This window comes from Phasianus colchicus, chromosome 8, assembly GCF_987193195.1.
Source record: "Phasianus colchicus chromosome 8, bPhaCol1.hap1.1, whole genome shotgun sequence".
In the NCBI taxonomy this organism is placed as follows: domain Eukaryota; kingdom Metazoa; phylum Chordata; class Aves; order Galliformes; family Phasianidae; genus Phasianus; species Phasianus colchicus.
Genome location: NC_143443.1, coordinates 2983150 through 3002157, shown reverse-complemented (window position 1 = coordinate 3002157; position 19008 = coordinate 2983150). Strand labels below are relative to the sequence as shown.

The window sequence follows — 19008 nt, the reverse complement described above, 5'->3', positions numbered from 1 at the left end:
ATGTTAATTTGATTAAGTGCGGCATTTGATGTAAATGCTTATATATCTCTTGTGGAAAACATCATTGCAAAGTATACTTATATTAGTAATTGTTTGGTATGTGGGCTCTGTACATAGGTGTATATATGTATATTTTGTCATACACGTTGCAAGAAGATCCTGCACAAGATCAAACCAGAGAACAAGGCATGGCATGCCCGAGGAACCGCCTGAAGAAGACGGTCCGACCACAGTGGATTGCGAGGAGAAAGGACCCCTCCAACTAACAATTAAGAGAAATGTATAAACTATGCATTGTAATTAACCTTATAAGATTTGCTTTAGCCTGGGAAGGTAATAGCTACTCGGGCAGTGGCCCAAAATTTTAACCTAACAAATTGTTGGATATGTACGGCCCTCCCCAGAGCAGGGGGGTTGCCAGTCTATGGGGTAGTAGCACTTAATTGGACAATTCCAAATTGGGTGGAACACAAGGAACGAAATTTAACTGAGAGAATTTACTTTACCACAGGAATTTCCACCAAGGCAATAACGTAAAACAGATAAAAAGGAATGACTAATATAGTCCCTCCGGAGAAGCCACCTCAGTTCTGCTAAAGAAGCTAAATGGTCGGGGCATGGTTTGAACACCTACCTTTTGCTGTATAGTGCTTAATAGGATTTATAATAGCATTAATCTTGTCATTAATTTTGTATTTTTTGTGGAAGGTTGTCAAGTGCGGAAAGGGGGTTTGCGTTCTCGAATAAAAGAGAGGTACTAAGTGAGATCAGCCTACCAAGTTTGCCCCGAATACAATGGGTGCACGGCTGTAAGGGTTGGCCGATTGTTGAAAAGGCTCCGGGATTAAACTCCAGAGACACTCTGTGGACAAGGGCCTGGATTACCCCAGGGGATTCAGTAGTGAATAAAACAGGCTGTGATGGGGAAAAGTCCACCTTCGAGTAGGTCCTCTGCTGCCGAGAAGATAAAGACCCCTGTAGCTGGCTGCAACCCAGTTGACAGGCGAGGCAGAGACGGACCTCGGGTGAAGGGACGATACTTGACCCCAAAGACAGTCATTTTGGTCTGTGCATCTGTTCTACTTCCAGGGGTACAGGCCAGCAATCCACATGAGCCCATGATATGGGAATTATTCAACATACAGCAAACTGACCAACCCTTGAAAAGCTGTAAAAACTGAACCTCTGTAAAAACCAAGCCCTGGAGTGGGACGAAGGGCAAATCAGGGAGGCCAGATAGGCATCAACTGCCTATCCTGTGGCTATTATGGCTAACATGTATAATGATTGTTGCTTTGGCATCACGGGCTGAGGGAGCACACCTCCTGCCCCAGCCAGGGAATGTGTGGGTCACCTGGGCAAACAGGACGGGGCAGAAGGATTTTTGCCTTAGCCTGCAATCAGCAACCTCCCCTTTCCGCACCTGCCTAGTGGGCATCCCTCAATATACGTTAGGAGCTTTTGCGGGATACACCACGAACCATTCCAGTTGCCGTAATGACGGCGATCTAGCAAGCCAAACGGCATGTTTGATAAAATCTCTGAATGTATCTCTTCCATGGGATCCGTAGGAATTAGATATCTTGGGGTCGCCGCAGCAAAGAGTTCGCAGCAGATTGAACGACTAGCGTGTTGGTCAGTCAAGCAAGCAAACCTGACAACGTTAGTGTTAAATGCGATGCTAGAAGACACAAACAGTATTCGGCATGCTGTGTTACAGAATAGGGCGGCCATCGATTTCCTACTTTTAGCACAAGAGCATGGATGTGAGGATTTGGAAGGGATGTACTGTTTCAACCTCAGTGACCATAGTGTGTCTATCCATAAGGCGTTGAAAGACCTACAAAACCATTCGCAAAAGGTTCGGGTGGAAGATGATCCTATTGGGAACTGGTTTAAGAATGTGTTTGGTAGTTTTGGGGGATGGATTGCTAAAGTTGTTAAAGTGATTGCGCTAGTATTGCTTGTAATAATTTGCATTGCGGCCATTCTGCCTTGTATAATTATGTGTTTCCAGAATTGTCTTTCCAGAATCATGTGGCAAGCGATGGATCAACGGATTCTGTAACATAAGGCGCAAGATCAGTTATGAGGAAGAAGAAATGTAATAGGTGTGGCGAGGAAGGCGGGATGTGACGGGGTCAGGCTTCAAAATATCGAACATATAGGGGAAAGGAATAAAACAAGCCTGGACAAACATTCAACGATAAAAGAAAAAGGGGGGAAATTGTTAAAAAGTAGGAATGTTTGTCCCGAGCTGTATCTCTCTTCCCCCTGTTTGCCTGCCTTGCTCAGGATGACCTTTGCCCTGTATTGAGTATCAATCAGCCAGCAAGTTAGCAGCCATGCAGGAACAACAATTGTTTCCTCACACAGCAGGAAACTTGCATACCATAAAAGGGAAACCACCAGTCGGGGTTAAGGAGAGGGTATGAGGCCCATACGACCACCAGAAGGCAGGATAAGATAAGACCCCCTAGCAACAGCCAGATCATGCGCAGAGTACGCCACAATAGGAATGCGGGGGAGGACGCGAATACTGAAGATGAACTGCATAAAAGGACCGCGTACGGGTTAAAACTTTGCGGCAGTTGGTGGAACGCAGAGTCCCCTGTCGCCCAGCGCTGCATTGCCTCTTTGTTCTTTGCTCATTATAATCAATAAATTCAATTATTGGCTCCTTAACCTTTGGTCCATTATTTTATCGATAACAAAAGTTAAATCACAAAGAAGATTGCAAAGGCTTTGTTTCCTTGTACAAACGTGGGTAAGGCAATATCCGTTGATGTTACAGCTTCTCCTTGGGTGACAGGAAATAAATTTTCTTTAATACACCCTAAACGTTTCAATTACTAGAAGGGGCAGCCTAAAACTTGAGCAGGTATTTTCTAATCATCTTACGTGCGTTGAAACTTTAGCAAGAAACAGAAAGATGACAGTAGAACAAAACCATGATGTACTAATTACTTTTGCCTGAGGGCTGACTTCTTCAGTTGCCTGGTGTGCTGAGTACATTAATTCACTCTCTGTCTTTGTGTAGACTTTGCTACGGTAGCAAGCAGGTAAACCAGGTGTCCTAACTCACTTCTTTGTTGCAGGTAGATGGTAACCCTTAGGCGAAGGAAGTTGTAAGAGATAAACGACTTTTACCAAAAATTTTCAGCAGCAGTTTAGAAAAAAATCAAGCCTATATATTAGGTAAATCTTGGGAGAAAGGTTTTGCTTTTCCTTGAAAAGATGGTGTGTGTTATCATAGGAGGGAGGGAGCACTAAAGCTGAATGGTTTCTGCAGGAGAACAAAGACAGAGATGAGGAGAAAAAGAATTGCAAATGCTGTGCTGTGTATTGCTGTGCTGGTCTCTTTGGAGAAAGGGTGTTCCCATACACATGCTTGTTGATATACCTACCACACACTTTATTCTTAGTCTCTGGAGTACAACTTGGAATCATTTGACTGTGAATTTATTTTGCATGCTGAATCGTAACAGTGAAAATCCTCTGGGAGACAACAGCATCACAGCAAACGAGCCCTGGGGTCTGGGAGGAAAAGAAGGCAAACTTGCTTTCTTGTTACTTAATTCAGGAGCTCAGGTCTGACTCCTTCAGCTTGGTAGCAACCAGGCTGTGGTTTGTGTTTGAAAGTGGAGGCTTAAAAGCACGTGTGAGATTTCTGTACCTAACAGGTAGTTGCACAAATAATTGCTCTTCTGTTTCTTGTCTCTGCTCTGCTTCTGGTCATAGCTGTTGGCAAGGTTCTTGTCTTCCATTTTCCTTTTTGTTGCATTTTTAGTGATTCTGTAGTTTGTATTATAGATTGCTTCTCCAACAGCTCTTAATTCATAGCCAGATGAAGCATTCCAGTTCCCTTGGCAGTCTAATTCCTTCGCGCTTGTGCTGCAACTCATTCATAAAATGCTTTAGATACGTTACAGACATGTTTGGCCCACATGCTTAGCTGGCATGTCAAATGAAGTACCAAGGAGATAAAAATAAAAAATTTGGTACGTCCTAGGAAATGTTGACCTGTGTGAATAGGAAACTGACACCAAGTAAGCATTCAGCAGAATGAATGAGAAGATATCAGTGTTAATCCTGAAAAGACTTTTCTAGCAAGTAGATCGGAATTTGTGAAGTTAACACGTATTTTCATGTGTTTTCCTTCACTTGTTTGTTTTTTGTGAGTACATTAGACTCTTTTTGTTCTTTTGCAGTTAATATTTGGGATGTTCTGAAGACTTTGTGAACAGTCCTTCCAATGGCGTGCTGGACAACTGACAGCAGCAGCACAGTTGGACGTGAGGGTTTTTGAAGGCTATATGCCTATGTCTGTTTGAAAATTTCCTTCGGGTTGTGCTCTCCCATAAACTGAATCAGTGTATAAATCTGCATGCTACGCAATGGATGGATGTAACGGAGGAACTGGGATCAAATCCAGGATAATGGTGGTGAGTCTTGAAAATATCTAAATTGTTTTCTGCCTTATTGTTTCTTGAAGTTAACGTGCGCTTTGATTATGTAGTGAATTCCTTCCTTTTAACCTACTGCAACCTTTAGGAATATTGCATTTTGAACTCTCTTTCAGTTCAGACCGCTGGTAACGGCTCATGAAAAAGTGAGAGGAAACTACTGTTTTTATTTTATACTGAGAGGGAGGAGCTGCTCAGCACTTAAGCAAGCACTGCAGCAGGAGTTGCGAGGGCTGCCTGGTGGAGTTGTACAGTGTTGTTTTGTTCCTTGGTTATTTTGGTGTGATTTTGATTTGTGAAGGAAAGCTTTGTGGACAAACTGCTGCAAGAAATGGCTTTGGTGGAGAGTTAGTGGAAGTTATGAGAGATGGTTAAGGCCTTAGTGTTTATAATCTTGTGCTGGTGCACTAACATTCTAATAACAGACCTGTTATTTTGCATGTGTGAATTCCTGAATATCTGGGCACTTCTTTTGCAACTTTATTGAGAAATCACATCAATCCAACTGCTTACAGTGGAGGTTGCATGTAGAAGGGGATGCCAATTTGGTAAAGATGCTAAGATCATGTACAGCTGAGATATGCTTTCCCCAGGAATGCAAGTAACAGACCTTGTTAACTGAATGGTCATTGAATAAACATTGCCTTTGCCAAGGGAAACTTGCTTAAAAATCCAAATGAACTCTCATTTATGCTTTTTGTGTAGTTTGCTCAGTACTGATATTTATCTTAACAGAGGCTTCATTAACTTCAGTTTTGGCAATGCTGTGTGAGGTTTGGTTTTTGTCACCATTTGAACCCGAAGCTTTAGCTTCGTAAGAAAATTAATAGAAAAACTATCTGTTGAAGAACTTGAAAATGGACACAATGAGAAGATGACAAGCTCTCCATCTCCCTGCAGAAGGCCTGGTGTAAATGACCTTCTCACTTACCTACACGCACAGATATCTCCAAACAGAGACTACAGCAGAGTTCATCTTGTGATTTGGTCCAGATGGCAAAAGACTGTGTGAACTGGGATATGGGTCTCTTGAGTTGTCTTGCAATTGCTCAGATTTCAATGGAACCTTTGTTGTCATACATCTGAGAGTAGCTTTACCAACATATACCTGAAAAAGAGCATTCAACGCCTACAGCGTTTTAAGGAAATACAGGGTATAGGTGGTAAATTAATTCTTAACTAAGCAATTTATAATATATTGAAGATTAATAGATTGCATTGAAATATATGTGCAGTAAAAAAAAAAAAGATGTTTGGACAAAGAAAAATGAACTAGAATTTCAGGGAGTCTTTTATTATCACACATTTTGGCTTCATGAGTTTAAGTAGAAATATTCTTTATTGTGTGCTTAAACTCAACGGGTATCCAATAAATCATAAAGGTGGAATACATAAAACATAGCCTGTTCATCTCACTGCGAAATAACTCTGCTCAGTGTTTTACATCTTTTTGTAAAACTGTTGATGACCTACCATAGTTCATCTCTTGGATTAGTTTGTCATAATGTTTTGAAGATATTATCTTGCCATTGCAAGGCTGATGATATTTAAGGAATATGTTGGACTCATTCTCAGACTCTCAGACCAGTGTTTCAATTAGTCTAGTAGTGATTTTTAACTTTAATAACCTGCTGTTGTTGGAACTTAAGCAATCAGAGGCTTTGCTTTTGCTTACTGTTTTTTTGGTGGGTTTTTTTTTGCCTGCTTGTGTACTGAGTACAAATAGTTAAAATTTGCAGGTGGGACAGATATTTGTTATTGCCTAGGTAATTTCTATCCTCAAAATTTCTCTCGGGTGTAGCTTGCATACCCTGCAACAATGGACATTCAGAAAAGGAGTAAATATTTAAAAAAAAGAAAAAAAAACAGGGTAGTCAGTTACAGAAAACTTTCAGGTACTAATGGAAACATGTTGACTGGTTATCTTAGGTGGTGATGTACTGTTTGGTTTATATTTTTTCTTTCACGTGCTGTCTTAGAAAGCTTTATGCTCTGCATAATTCAGACTTCTACAGGAAGAAATCTCTTGGCAGTTTTATTAATTGCTGTAGACACAGTCCACTTTGACCTAACTGTTATAATATACCACTGCTGCACCATTTCCAGTAAGTGGTATGCACACTAACACTTAAGTGGTTCAGAGGGACAAGGTGACCTGAGAGCTGCCTCTGAACCACGTTTCTAACCCGAGCAGAGCATCAGAGAGCGCAAGGAGAGAGTTCAGTGTGATTAGTGCTTGTTTTCTAAGTGTACAATGTACCAAAATCAATAAGAAAGCTTGATGATTAATGTAGGCTTCCTAATGCAGGCATTGGGAATGGATTCCACTTAACCTGTTTAGTCTTAATCACAGTTTTCTTCTGTTTAAAGGACAGAAAAAGCAGAGAGAGGAAACTTAAACTTTACTAAGGTTGTGCTTTTTGATTAAAGTACATCAGTCTTCATCCACTGGCTTGGGTGTCACGCAGTTTATGCGGGTTACGTTTGGATTTCTTTTCTCCCTGAAGACCTTGGGAGGCTGTAATGGTAGTGAAGTGCGTCCTTGAATAATAGGAACCAGTTTTTTTCAAAGGTTGTTGTGGGTGGCTGAGGGTTCTCAGTTTAATAATTGTCTTGAGAGAGGAACTCCCAGCAAGATACTGCTTCTGTCAGGAAAGCATTTTTTCCTTTATCATTGCTTTTTTCAGATAAACAGAAGAGAATTTTGGCACGGGTCTTTTAAAACACAATTCCAGTATTTCACTTTGGAAACCCACAAACGTTTCCTTTCCTATCAGTTCAGCAACATTTCTTTGAGTGCTTAGAGCACTTCAGTTCCTGCCCATTCTCTCTCCCAAGCCAAGCTCTCTGAAAATCTCACTCACCTGATGTGGCTTCTCCTCAAATGGAGCTGCACCTTGTAGCTGCTCAGCAATGCCTGGTCTGTGGGGCAGAACTGAGGTGTGTTTTAGTGTGGCACCAATCCCAAAGAGTTGGCCTAACCTAATTAGCTGTTCATCTCAGCAAATCTGGAAAACAAAATAACTGGGGTATAAACTCGAATTTTTACTAAGCTCTACTATGGAGGCACTGAATGATGAAGCTCGATGCCTAATGTGTCTCTGAGGGTCAGATGCTGAAGCCCCATTGCACTGTAGCTTGTCTTGAAGATCATTTGGACTCCCACAAGACAGGTCTGTAACATTAACTAGCTGAATGCTCAAGAAACTTCAATCCTGAATCCTTCCTCTCATATAATTGTGTTCTCTTCTGGTTCACTGCAGAGAAGCAGTAAGAAAGGTGGGAGGGAGTTTCTTCTTGCTGGGGTAATGTGTGCAGGGATTATTTCTTTGTAAAATAATCTACTAAATCAGCTGCTAATCCAGCCATGTAATATGGTACTAGAGAACATAGGCTGAGCTTTCTTTGAGGGGCTGAATGGAGACAAGGCAGTATCCAGCAAAAAAGCAGCTCTCTGCAGAGGGTCTCTGAGCCAGCTGTGTGGCAGTCTATCAGCAGCAATTACCTGGTAGCTTTTCTGCTATGCAATACGAACTTGGGGGCAGAACACAGCCTGTGCACACAGTTGCAGAGGGGGCTGCAGCATCTGGTTCTGCCCCCTGGCTTCAGGTTTTACAAGGCCTTTTTTTTTTTGAGGTAGATGCCTTCTTTTTCAGGCTTGCTGTTGCTGAAACTTCCACTGTGTTAGCAGCGAGTATTTGGGATCATCTTTCATTGCCAGCCAGTTAAATGTAATTGTCACATCCTTCTGGCATGCCCACCTGTTCATTTCCATTAAGAGAGAATACTACCTTTATAAGAGCGTTAGACATCTCATTGTTGAGGGAAGAATTGCGCCATGCGTTAGCATAATAGTGCTAAAAGTCAGGGCTGGAAAAAGGAAGATAACTAATAAAAGGGAAATTGAAGTCAAAAGGGTGAAATTAATACTCGGTCTGCTTTGAAAAGTGGGCTGATGGATGGGGATGCTGCACATCAGTGGCGCTCAGGTGAGCCTGAGAATGAGAGCAGTGAACTCCACAGTGGCATGAAAAATGATTATTAAGAGGGAAATTAAGGGAGGTGTATTATTCACTAAGTGAAAGATCTGATGAAGATATTGATTCCGTTTAAATCAGTCTTCTCCACCGATTTAGTTACAAGTCTTCAGATTTCAATAGTGGCTGTCTCGGGAGGCCACTATTGAGGAGACTCACAGTTATGGATCAGAGAGAAAGCATTACGTGGATTGGGAGGTGCCAAGGAGACAGAAATGATAGAAGCTGCCAAGCTAGGAGAAGTTGAGAGCGTCCCAGCTTAGAGCTGATGATTTAGTGAGGAGTAAACGATCAGTTCACTTTTATTAGCTGATGAAGCCAGGGGTGTGTGGGAGGTGTTGGCTCAGCAGTGCAGGCAGATGAGCAGCCCAATGGGCTGTGAGCAGTGCTCCAGGGCTGGCACATGTGAGTCCTGGGAGGAAGAAGGAAAACAGGTCTTTGGGGTCATGCAGAAGTGTGCGTGCTCAGGAAAAATGTTTGGAAGTTGTTCAAGCTCTCTCTGTAAATGAAAGTGACAAACTATGGGATACTAGATGTTCCAAAAAAAAAAAAAAAAAAGTAAAAAAAAAAAACATCAGTGTAGTCCTTGAGTATTTAATAAAGTAGACTGAAATGGAATGACGAAACTTCATAAACTTGTTTTTTCTATTTTCTGTAACTGATTTAATATGGAATTGTGGAGTCACGGAACCATGGGTTTGGTTGAACCACAAAGCCCATCCGCTTCCAACCCCCACTGTGGGCAGGGACACCTCTCATCAGATCAGGCTGCCAAGGGCCCTGTTTGTTTTTCTTTTTTTAGTACATTTTGCCAACAAAACAATTCACAAAACACAGTTAATAATTATGATTTCTGGTCTAAGAGAACACTGCTTCAGAATCACAGAATGATGGGGGTTGGAAGGGACCTCCGTAGGCCATCTGGTGCATTCCCTTGCTAAGGCAGGTTCTCTAAAGCAGGTAACAGAATCAGTGTTTGCTGCTGTGAATAAATGTCTGGAAGTTCCCCACGTACCTGGAGGGACACAGCATGCAGTGCTCTGCTGCTGCTCTGCACTGTGCCATGCATGCCCATATCACACATACATCCTACTCAAGTGCTTGCACATCAGTCTCATGCAGTTCTTTGCAGAGGCAATGTCACCTAGAGCTTTTAAAATCACCAACTATGCAAAAAGCCATTTAAAAATATATATATCTTTAACAGTCTGTACTTTTTACAAAGCATGTGCACAAACTGATAACGAGAATGCGTCTGTATGGAATGTAATGATTGCTGGTGTGTTAATATAAGTGAAAACAGGGGTGGTACGTTAGATACTGAGGCTTCATGCTGTTTCACATAATGAGCAACTTGGAGGAGTTTGTTTTTTCTAGACCGAAGACTTGTTTTTTTGTCTTAATAGTTGCTATAAAAATGGATGTTGTGTGGTGAAGAGAAGAAACCTTACCAAGCAATCCCCCAATAATTCAAGCAACTGACAGAAGGCAATGCTTTCTGCTCTGAGGAGAGGAAGAATGCGTACATTCCTTTTCTTTCTGTCATCCACTTTGTTAGCTTTGGAGAGTGGTTTTATCTTTAAATATGAATCAGATGCTGTTGCCAAGACAACCTCTAGTCAAGCATGTCACTTCACTCACAGTGTGTGCTGAACCTCAACCAAGTCTTCTTCCGGAGTGATCGGTCACTTATTTTTTTTCAAGTGGGATTTGGTTTGATGAGGCAAAATACTCCTTGTGCTTGATTTTCTTGGCTTCTCAGTGAATTATTCTAGCTAGCTTCGCTTGGCTCTGTCTGTAGGGCTGGAGGAAGCTAATCATGCTGACAATTGGATTCCAGCTTATGAAGCAGACTGAAACTAGAGCTCTGCAGTCGATGGCTGCTTGCCTGGCCAAGGCTCAGGGCTCTGGGCAGGGGGGGAACACGTGGCTGGTGATAGAACACCTCCTGTGCGGGGTGTTTTACACTATTTCCTCTAGAATATTGATTCTCAGGGTGGCGATTCTGTATTTTTAGGCTATTAGAGTCATGTCTGCTTTGTATTCCCTGCAGATGTTGTCTTGCTGCAAAGTATATTTGTTAAACCAGAACAACTCTGTTGCTTGGCAGGCACTGGAGGAGTCGGTACAGATTGGCTGCCATGCTGCTGATAGAAAGGCAGGGGGATGTGGATTTTAGCTGCTTGTCATGATTGGTTCATGCCTTCCAGACTTTTAGAAAATGATTTCTATACTGGGAAGGTGACAGACTGGAGTCATATTCAAATAAGCGTGGACCACCATTGTCGTAGTGTGATATTTAAGTCCTTTTTAATTCCTTAGAACATCAGTGTATTTCCTTAGAACATCAATGTGTTTTTCACAACTTCTGCTCTTCTTTCTCACTACTTTATCGATAGACTCTCTTTTCCAAGGTTATAGTATAGTTTGGATGGGAAGGACGTTTGAGATCACCTAGTTCCCTCACCTCTCACTAGGTGAGGTTGCTCAGAGCCACATCCAGCCTGGCCTTGATTGCTTCCAGGGAGAGGGCATGCACACCCTCCTTGGGCAACCTGTTCCAGTGTCTCACCATCCTCGCTTCCTATCACCATCCTCACTTCGTAGTATCTAGTCTAAATCAACTCTCTTCAAGTTTAAAGCCATTTCCCATCATCCTGTCGCTACACGCCCTTGTAAAAAGTCCCTCCCAGCTTTCCTGTAGTTCCTCTTTAGATACTGGAAGGTTGCTGTAAGCCACCCCTCCCACCCCCCAAAACCTTATCTTCTCCAGGCTGAAGAAGCTCAAGTCCTCTCTTCCCTCTAGGGTTGGTGCTCTAGCCCTCTGATCATTGTGGCCCCACTCTGGACCTGCTGCAACAGCTTATTATCATTCGTACATTGTGGGCCCCAGAACTTGATGTTGTACTGGAGGTGGGGTCTCTCAAGTCTTTATTAAATAATGATGATATTGTTTTGTCACAAACTTTCAACAAAACAGACTTTTGCATTGCATTGTGATGCTATCATGAAGCACAGCAGTAGGGATGCTTATGTTACTATGGAAGAAAGGAGTCTTGAGCAAAAGGCTTTTTGGTTTTCATTGCCACAGCCAACTCAGTTTCAACAAGAAAGGTTGGGACTAGATGAGTGAGAGACTACAGCAGCAGCAAGTGGTGCCTGGTATGCAGCAGAGGTGAGGGCTCAGCAGGGATCTGAAGAGCTGCCCCCAGTGCCTTCTGCTTTGGCATTCGGCTGCTGGAATCTCAGATTGTTTACTGAAAGCAGCTGAAAGATGAGAGAGACAGGAATTCATCATTCCGAGATGAGAGTTCATCCAGTGACAGGCTTTATATGATCGCTGGTGCCTGGAACGGTTCGTTTTTCAGTGAGAAAAAAACAATTTCCCCGTGAAGGATTTTTTTTTAACCGGCATTGCCAGTGTTTCAATGATTTTAATATAGTCTTTCCCTGCTTTCCAGTTGAAAGAGGGGTCTAAATCTGTGGCTCATATAATTACTTTCCGTTTTCTGAAAGGTTTGCTGCAGTTGTGGCACTGCATTTCTGGTGAGCAGCTTTAATGTAGTTTTCCTGTTTTATTTACGAACATGGAGCCTGTTGATGTTTAATACGATCTGTATTGAGACCGCAGCATAAGTATAGATATTATTTATTCTATACAGACTGTGATTTTTTTTTTCTCCATGCTGGCTCCATATCTCATGGTTATCTGTGTGTGAGAAAGAGAGGGCTATGGTAAACCTGTCTGAATTGGCCTGTGTACAGAATAAAGAAAATGCAGATCGTATGGTGGGCTGCAAGACAATACAGTGAAGGGATTGTTCTAAATGCAATACATGGAAAGTTATTTCTAGCCAGGATGTAAATGACACTTCAGATTTTGAAAAGAATAATTATGTGATCTGTTGCTTGAAAGACTACATCTTTTTTCATTTTATTTTATGCTCCAACCTGTTAAAGACATCTCTGGGATTTATTGTTAGCGTCTGATGAACTTGATGGGATCAAGTGGAATCACTAATAACTTTGTCTGTCAGACAGTCATTCACTGTTTGTCCCAGAGTTGCTTAGCCCATTTACTTCTTCCTGACACAGTGTTCTTAATATTTAAGTCTAGGTCTCAAATCTGTTATATTATCTTTTTGCCTTGCAAAAGACAGCCTTAGCCAACAATTGACTTCTTCAGCTCATTGAATCCCAGTTTCCCCAGGAGGTAAGCCTGTGCTGTAATTCACTCCCACTGTGTCTGTCAGTGCATCAGAGTTCTGTACTGTAGGTGTGCGTGCAGCTAACAGGAACTTAGGCACCTAGGAGCTTTTGAGCTGAGCTGTATCTGACTGATGGAAGTTCATTCAGTGTCCATAAAGCACGTGCATAGACTGTTCTGCTGATTGCTTACTGAGGTACCAGCAGACCCATGCAGAACAGTCTCTGGGTTTTGTCTGCACAAGCTGGCTCTTCAGCCAGCAGATGAAGTGTTCTTCCTCCACTGTCTTTGACAGCTTTGGATTTCTACGTCTAACACGTTTCAGTTCTTTGCAAAGCATGGGCACCTGCAACTTGACTACGTGGAACCGCTCACTTTTACAGCACAGCTGGGCTCCACTGTCTTTACCTGCACTCCCATCTTCTTTCTTACACTTGTGTTTTTTCTGTTAGTGAGAAACAGAATTTGGAGTCTCTTGGAAGTGCAGAGACATGATAACAAACTATCTTAATAAAAAATTGCCACAAAAAATTGCCACAAAAAGGTAAATAGTGTAGAGATTTAGCGACAGTATGCTAATAATAATAATATTAAGCTTTTTAGGAGTTGGTTAAAGCGAGTGGAGAAAGAACATTTCATTTTTATAGATGATAACCAGCCGTTTCCAGTTGATTACATGTTAAGAGTAAGAAGTTTTTATGAAATATAATGGGCCCATCAACTATACAGTCTGAATGTTCTGTTCAAGGGAGTTTAAGAAAACTAGTAATCTCTGACAAAAATGGATGATACAAGGAAAATGTGTATTTACTAAAACAGACTGTGACCACGAGATTACCTCTGGATATCTGCTAGTAACTATTTTCCTCTCAGCTTTGTGATTTAACCAAATTACAAGATTTAACTAAGCTACTAGCAAAAATTGATGAAGAACTTTTCTCTTTGCTTCAAAAACAATGCTGACAGATTGCATTATTGTGTTTTTTTATTTGTGAATGTTGTGACTAACACCCTTAACCCCAGTAGTTCACTATAGCCTAGTAGGCAGCATTTGCCCAGGAAATCAGAAGTCATAGTTGTGAATTATGTCAGGTAGAGGATAGGAGGGAATTTTTTTTTTCCAGCTACCTTAGCAAGTGGCTTAGCCAAGGATCTAAAGGGAGTGCTGCACATCTACGGCTGAAGAATTGGAGCTCCCTAGTAACATATTGGTAAGGGACAGCAGAAGGGACATCCAGTGTAGAAAACACTGCAAAGAGGATGTGCAAAATGCATCCTAGGTAGTGTGGGAGGTCAAAACAGAGGGAGACGTTTGGGATTCAGGCTCACCCTGTGCCTTTTTGTCTCTCTTCCTCTCCAAAGCACTGGGGTAAGTGTTATAGAGAGATCTGTGAAAAGTAACACAAGCTCTCACTTCTGTCAAAAATATCATTGGAAGTGTAAACAAGAGGGAACTGATTGTTTCCTCTGTGTGAGGGCGGGTGAAAGCAAAGAAATAGCCCAGTTACACGCCTTCTGCAGAGTCCCAGGAGCTGTGCTTCCCACAGCTTAGTTACAGAGAACAAAGAAGAAAAGAATTTACATCTGGTGAAATCAAATCCCTCCCTGATCTTTCCCTAATCAACCTGACAGCTTCTAATTGCTGTGTTTGGAGGTCCCGCTGGACCTGATTATGCTTTCCTTCTAACATTCGTTGTCATCTGAAATATTCCCCTGAATTTCCGAAGATAAATATTAACTTGGTTTATAAGAGTTTCTGGAAGGTGATGAGATTGAAGTGTTTATTTAATTGGTTAATGTTACAAAGAATATTCCTCAGTGATAGTAATGCTGTGTTATTTGGAGTTTCATGGTGTCTGGCACCAGGAGGGGTGTCTTGATTACATGGGTGCCATCTCCTCAAAGAAAGTCCTTGTGAAATTTGTGGGATAGGCTCCTGCTTCTTGATCTGAGAGGTGAATTCTGCCCATTTGTAACTCATTCCTATCATATTATTGTACTTTGTGTGTTCAAATTAGCCTTCGCCGTAAAATCATTTTGCACGTAATTTATCCCAATAGTGCTCCACCATGATACATTGCAACCAAGACAAATTAACTGCAGTTAGCTATTTATGAACTTTACAGGGAGTCAGAGGCTCCTCTGGCACCTGGCCATGGAGCTGATATGTGGGAATCCTGCAGTAATCCTTACATGCCTTTGAAGGGTTCTTTCTTTTAGCAGTACCGACTGTAATAGCCAGATGGTGTCACTGTGCCTTAGGTGTCAGAAGGGTCAAATAGCTATTAATGTATAGACATCAGAAATGGATGCTTTATAGTTCTGTGTACTTCGTATCTCATGTCCATGAACACAGAAGTACAGTTATACTGAAAGATGAGGGAAGAGATCAAGAATTAGTTGTTTGGTTCACAGGAGGTAGGGGTATGTATCATTGTTAAAGGTCATATGATGCAGTCAGCGTTCGCTTGTAGGGGACAACAAACACAACAAATGAACTGTAGTTCAGATCAAGAGCAAACATCTTTCACTTTTTTCTCCTTTTGCTTAACTGTCTAAAAAGAAAAAAGTTATCCTTCGCTTTCAGTAGGAGCAAAGGTAACAATGTGGTATGTATTAGATGTCTGCATTATTTCTTACAGTTACATGTGAAAGCCACACTTAAATTTGACTGTATTTCCTTAAGTCTCCTTGATTTTGCTGATGTGGTGCAAAGACCATCGAGTGAGCACTGTGTTTCTGTCAGCTGAATGCACCTGCAGGCCTGGCAGCTACAAAGCTGTATAAAACGAGTTTCCAGGTCTATGAAACAAACTTAGTATCTTGCTCAGTCTTGCTATTTATTGTTGACAGAATAACTAGAGTTTAAAAAACGTTAACTTTTTATGTCTTGCTCTGCCTTTCTGGCATTGGTATTCTTTCAGACTGTGTGAATACGAAGTTTGTGTGGTTTGCTAACAAAGTTGTGATCTGTTCTGACTTTCTAACGTATGCAAAATTTATCACTGTGAAATCTTAGGGAAAACGAAGCTTTTTGATGGTATTTCTTGATTTACTATGAGGAATAGAGACATTTTCATAGCATTTTCATCATTTTTAATCAATTACACCTGTTTCCCTATCTAAGTTGTTCAGTCCAGTCAGGATGCCTCAATGCTTATGTAGGCCACTGAACTACTGTGCACAACTCTGCATTTACCCAATACTGTAAACATGCTTTCTCTTGTGAATCTCTGTTTTTCTATTTGCCCCACCTACTGTTTCACCCTCAAATTCAGTTTATATATATTTTTTGTTTCTGGAAACGATGCTATGGGCACAACAAGCTCCTCTGAACTGTCACAGTTCACATGTAAAATGGCCTTTCAGAGCTGTTGTCAATCTCTTAATTCTTGCTCATACTGCAGAACTGAGTTATGTCAGAATATGGTTAGTTTAGGTTACTCTTTGCAGGATTTCTACAGTACTGAGAAAGGTGTTGGGGAAAGGTCTCTGAAAAGAAGGCAAACTTGACAACTTGTAGGTGATGAGAATTCATTTGTACGATAGGTTGTGCCTGGAGGTCATTGTGGCGTTTGGGCTGGATTGCATGGAAGGCAGTGAAATGCAAGCAGCCAATTGAAGGACACTGTAAATGTTTGAGAGTCAAAGAAGGTGAGAAGGAAGAATTGGAATTTCTTCAGAGTTAGCAAAATGATCTACATCGAAGTGAACATCAGTAGCTAAGAAATATGTTGGTAATGCCTTCCTGAGATGCTGCTGCTTTGACCTCTGACTGTCTATCTCTGTAGGTGATGCTTGCTCCCAGTGCAGTTATTTTTCCCTTTTTCTCTCTTAATTATACGTGTAGGAGAATGTGGGAATATTATTGTGCTGAAATTGAACAGTCTTCCTTCATCAGCTGAGTTTTCAACTTCTTATACTTGAACTTTTGTAGTGTTTTAATGCAATCTCATTTCCTATACCCGTGTTCATCTTCTTAAGTTGGACCCTTCTTTAGCTTTGGTCTTCTTTCGTGAGCCATCAGTTTCCCTTTACTCAAATGTTGTCTTTTCAAAGCTCGCTTTTCAGCTGTAGATCACCTCTGAGTTCACAGGATCTGCTGCTATTCCTCTGCCACCTCTCCTGTAAATCTTTCCAACTTCCTTCCATGTCAGTCCTCAAGCACATGGGGAAAGCCATTCTCATGCAACTGTGGAACCACTTCTGTCCTGCAGTGTGACTTCCCTTGACTTCCCTGCAGGTTATCTGTGGGGATGAGTTGCTTTGTCCTTTGTTTTCCTTCTCGAATGTTTCTTTCCACTTTACCTTCCTCATAGAAAGTCACGTAGGTAAATAAGCCCACCTTAACTATGCTTGTCTTTCATCTTGTAGGCTGCCAATAAATTTAAGCCTGGTTCCTGTGATTAGTGTCCATAATTCTCTGACTGTGATTAGTGAAAGCTTATTTTCTATTTGTGTGCTGAGCTCCTTGCTTTTTGTGAGATGGTGATCTTTAGACACCAGGTTGGTTGAGTGGAAATGCTTTTGTATTATTTCTTTTGAAGAATGAACGCACTGACAGTAGTAGCATAATAATATCTTAGTCTTTTAAAGTTGAGTAGCTTAGAAACTAAATCCTAATGCAATATTTGCATAAGTCATTCAGTACATAGAATTATGTTTAAGCTTTTTAAGACATTAAGAATACTTTAAGCTGCAAAGTGCAGTAAATCAATAATGTATATTAATCTTGAATTCTAAGTAGATATGCACACTGAATTTAACTTTTTTTTCCCTTCAGAAAAATTAACAATATAGAGCGTAAAAAGCCTTAAAAAGAAATCCAGGGGGACACAATTTTGGTAATGTAAGACATTCAGAAGATAATTTTTCCTTGCAAGTTTTGTAATACCCAAACTGAATTGATAGTTCTGCGCCAATATCAGATATATCCACTTTTGGGACCTTGTTCAAAGTAATTATCTTCCCTGTTCTTTTAGAGCTGTAGTAATTTTTGGTGTGCAATTTATGAGGTGACTTGATGTTTGCTCTGTAGGGAATTCTGATCATTTTAAAACTTCAGAAACATTATTTGTATTTATAAGTGTATATATTTAAACTTTTCTCTTAATTTTACTTGGTATTTTATTATATACAATTGACCAGAAGTGGGTGAGAAGGGGAGCTAGTGATTCTGAAGTTTGTAATTTGCCTTAGAAACAGTTATCTCTCTCATCGAGCACTTTGTGTCCACGTCTTGGAGTGTCCTTTAACATTCTTTTGGACCCTCTGATTTCCCACAGTTCCCTTGGAGACAGGAAATAGTGTGAGAAAAGCATTAATAGTAGAAAAAGGTGACTGTAGTGAAGTAGGCATCAATAGTTGGTTTGGGATCACATCTTGCATCTTGTGCCAGAAAGCTTTCAGCTCAAGATCCATCAAAGAAGTTGGGTTAGTTGCTGGCTGTTCTTTTCTGTGCTAAGTATATATTTCCACTGATGTAACTGCTAATGAAAATCTATACAAATCTAGTGTTGCCTATCATAAATGTAGAGCCCAATAACATTCATCACAATAAAACCTCTGAACGGTGGGGAAGAAATGCAGGTTTTAGAAGTTAAGCATGAAAATTCAGTTCTCAAAGTTCAGTTCAATCTGCAAAGAGCATCTCAGATAGGAAGCACTCTTTAAGATATTCATAGCATGTGGGTCATTTGGTCTTTTTCCTTTGAAGCATAATATGGAATAGCTTCAAATGTCTGTTCATTCTTTTAGATGTTTTGAAACATTCCAGATGCTCTTCTCCCATGTGATTTATGACCATTATGCAAACTTCTGTTTGTTCTTAGGTCTGTGTGTAATTTAATTATTGGATAAGTTATTAGCAAAATCACAATATTACAGCCCCATTTTTTTTTCACTGTAGGAAAATTAATATTAATTTACAGGAGATGTAAAGAAAAATGGGAACTTCGGGTATCCTAAGAAATCATGGTCTAAATTTGTTGTGTTTTTTTCCTTTAGAACAGTGTTCTAATAATAAATAATGCTATGAATCTGTCCCCATTGGGCTTTATAATAAAAAGTTAAAAACTGTTCAGTGTTTCTGAGGACTGTAGCTGGAGCCTGACTTCTTGGGTGTCATAGGTCGTGTTATGCCTGTGTGCTTTAGAGCTGGCGAAAGGCTTGAAGTTATAGGGCTTTTGCTGTTGTTGTTTTTGTATTATGAAGAGGAAGTAAAAGAAAGACTTCTTTGGGTTAGAATGACTACAAGTAAAGAACACGGGTGCTGCTGGTGCTTAGTGGTCCTCTATCA

The 19008-nt window shown here is 40.9% G+C and overlaps 1 protein-coding gene across 1 annotated transcript in view; it reads left to right on the top strand.

Moving 5' to 3' along the window:
- PCDH15 (protocadherin related 15) overlaps positions 1–19008 on the top strand; it is an 858090-nt gene that overhangs the window by 5096 nt on the left and 833986 nt on the right. The window contains exon 2 of the mRNA XM_090144727.1: positions 4212–4445. The gene's annotated coding sequence lies outside the window, so the exon portion shown is untranslated. The remainder of the gene's footprint in view (positions 1–4211; positions 4446–19008) is intronic.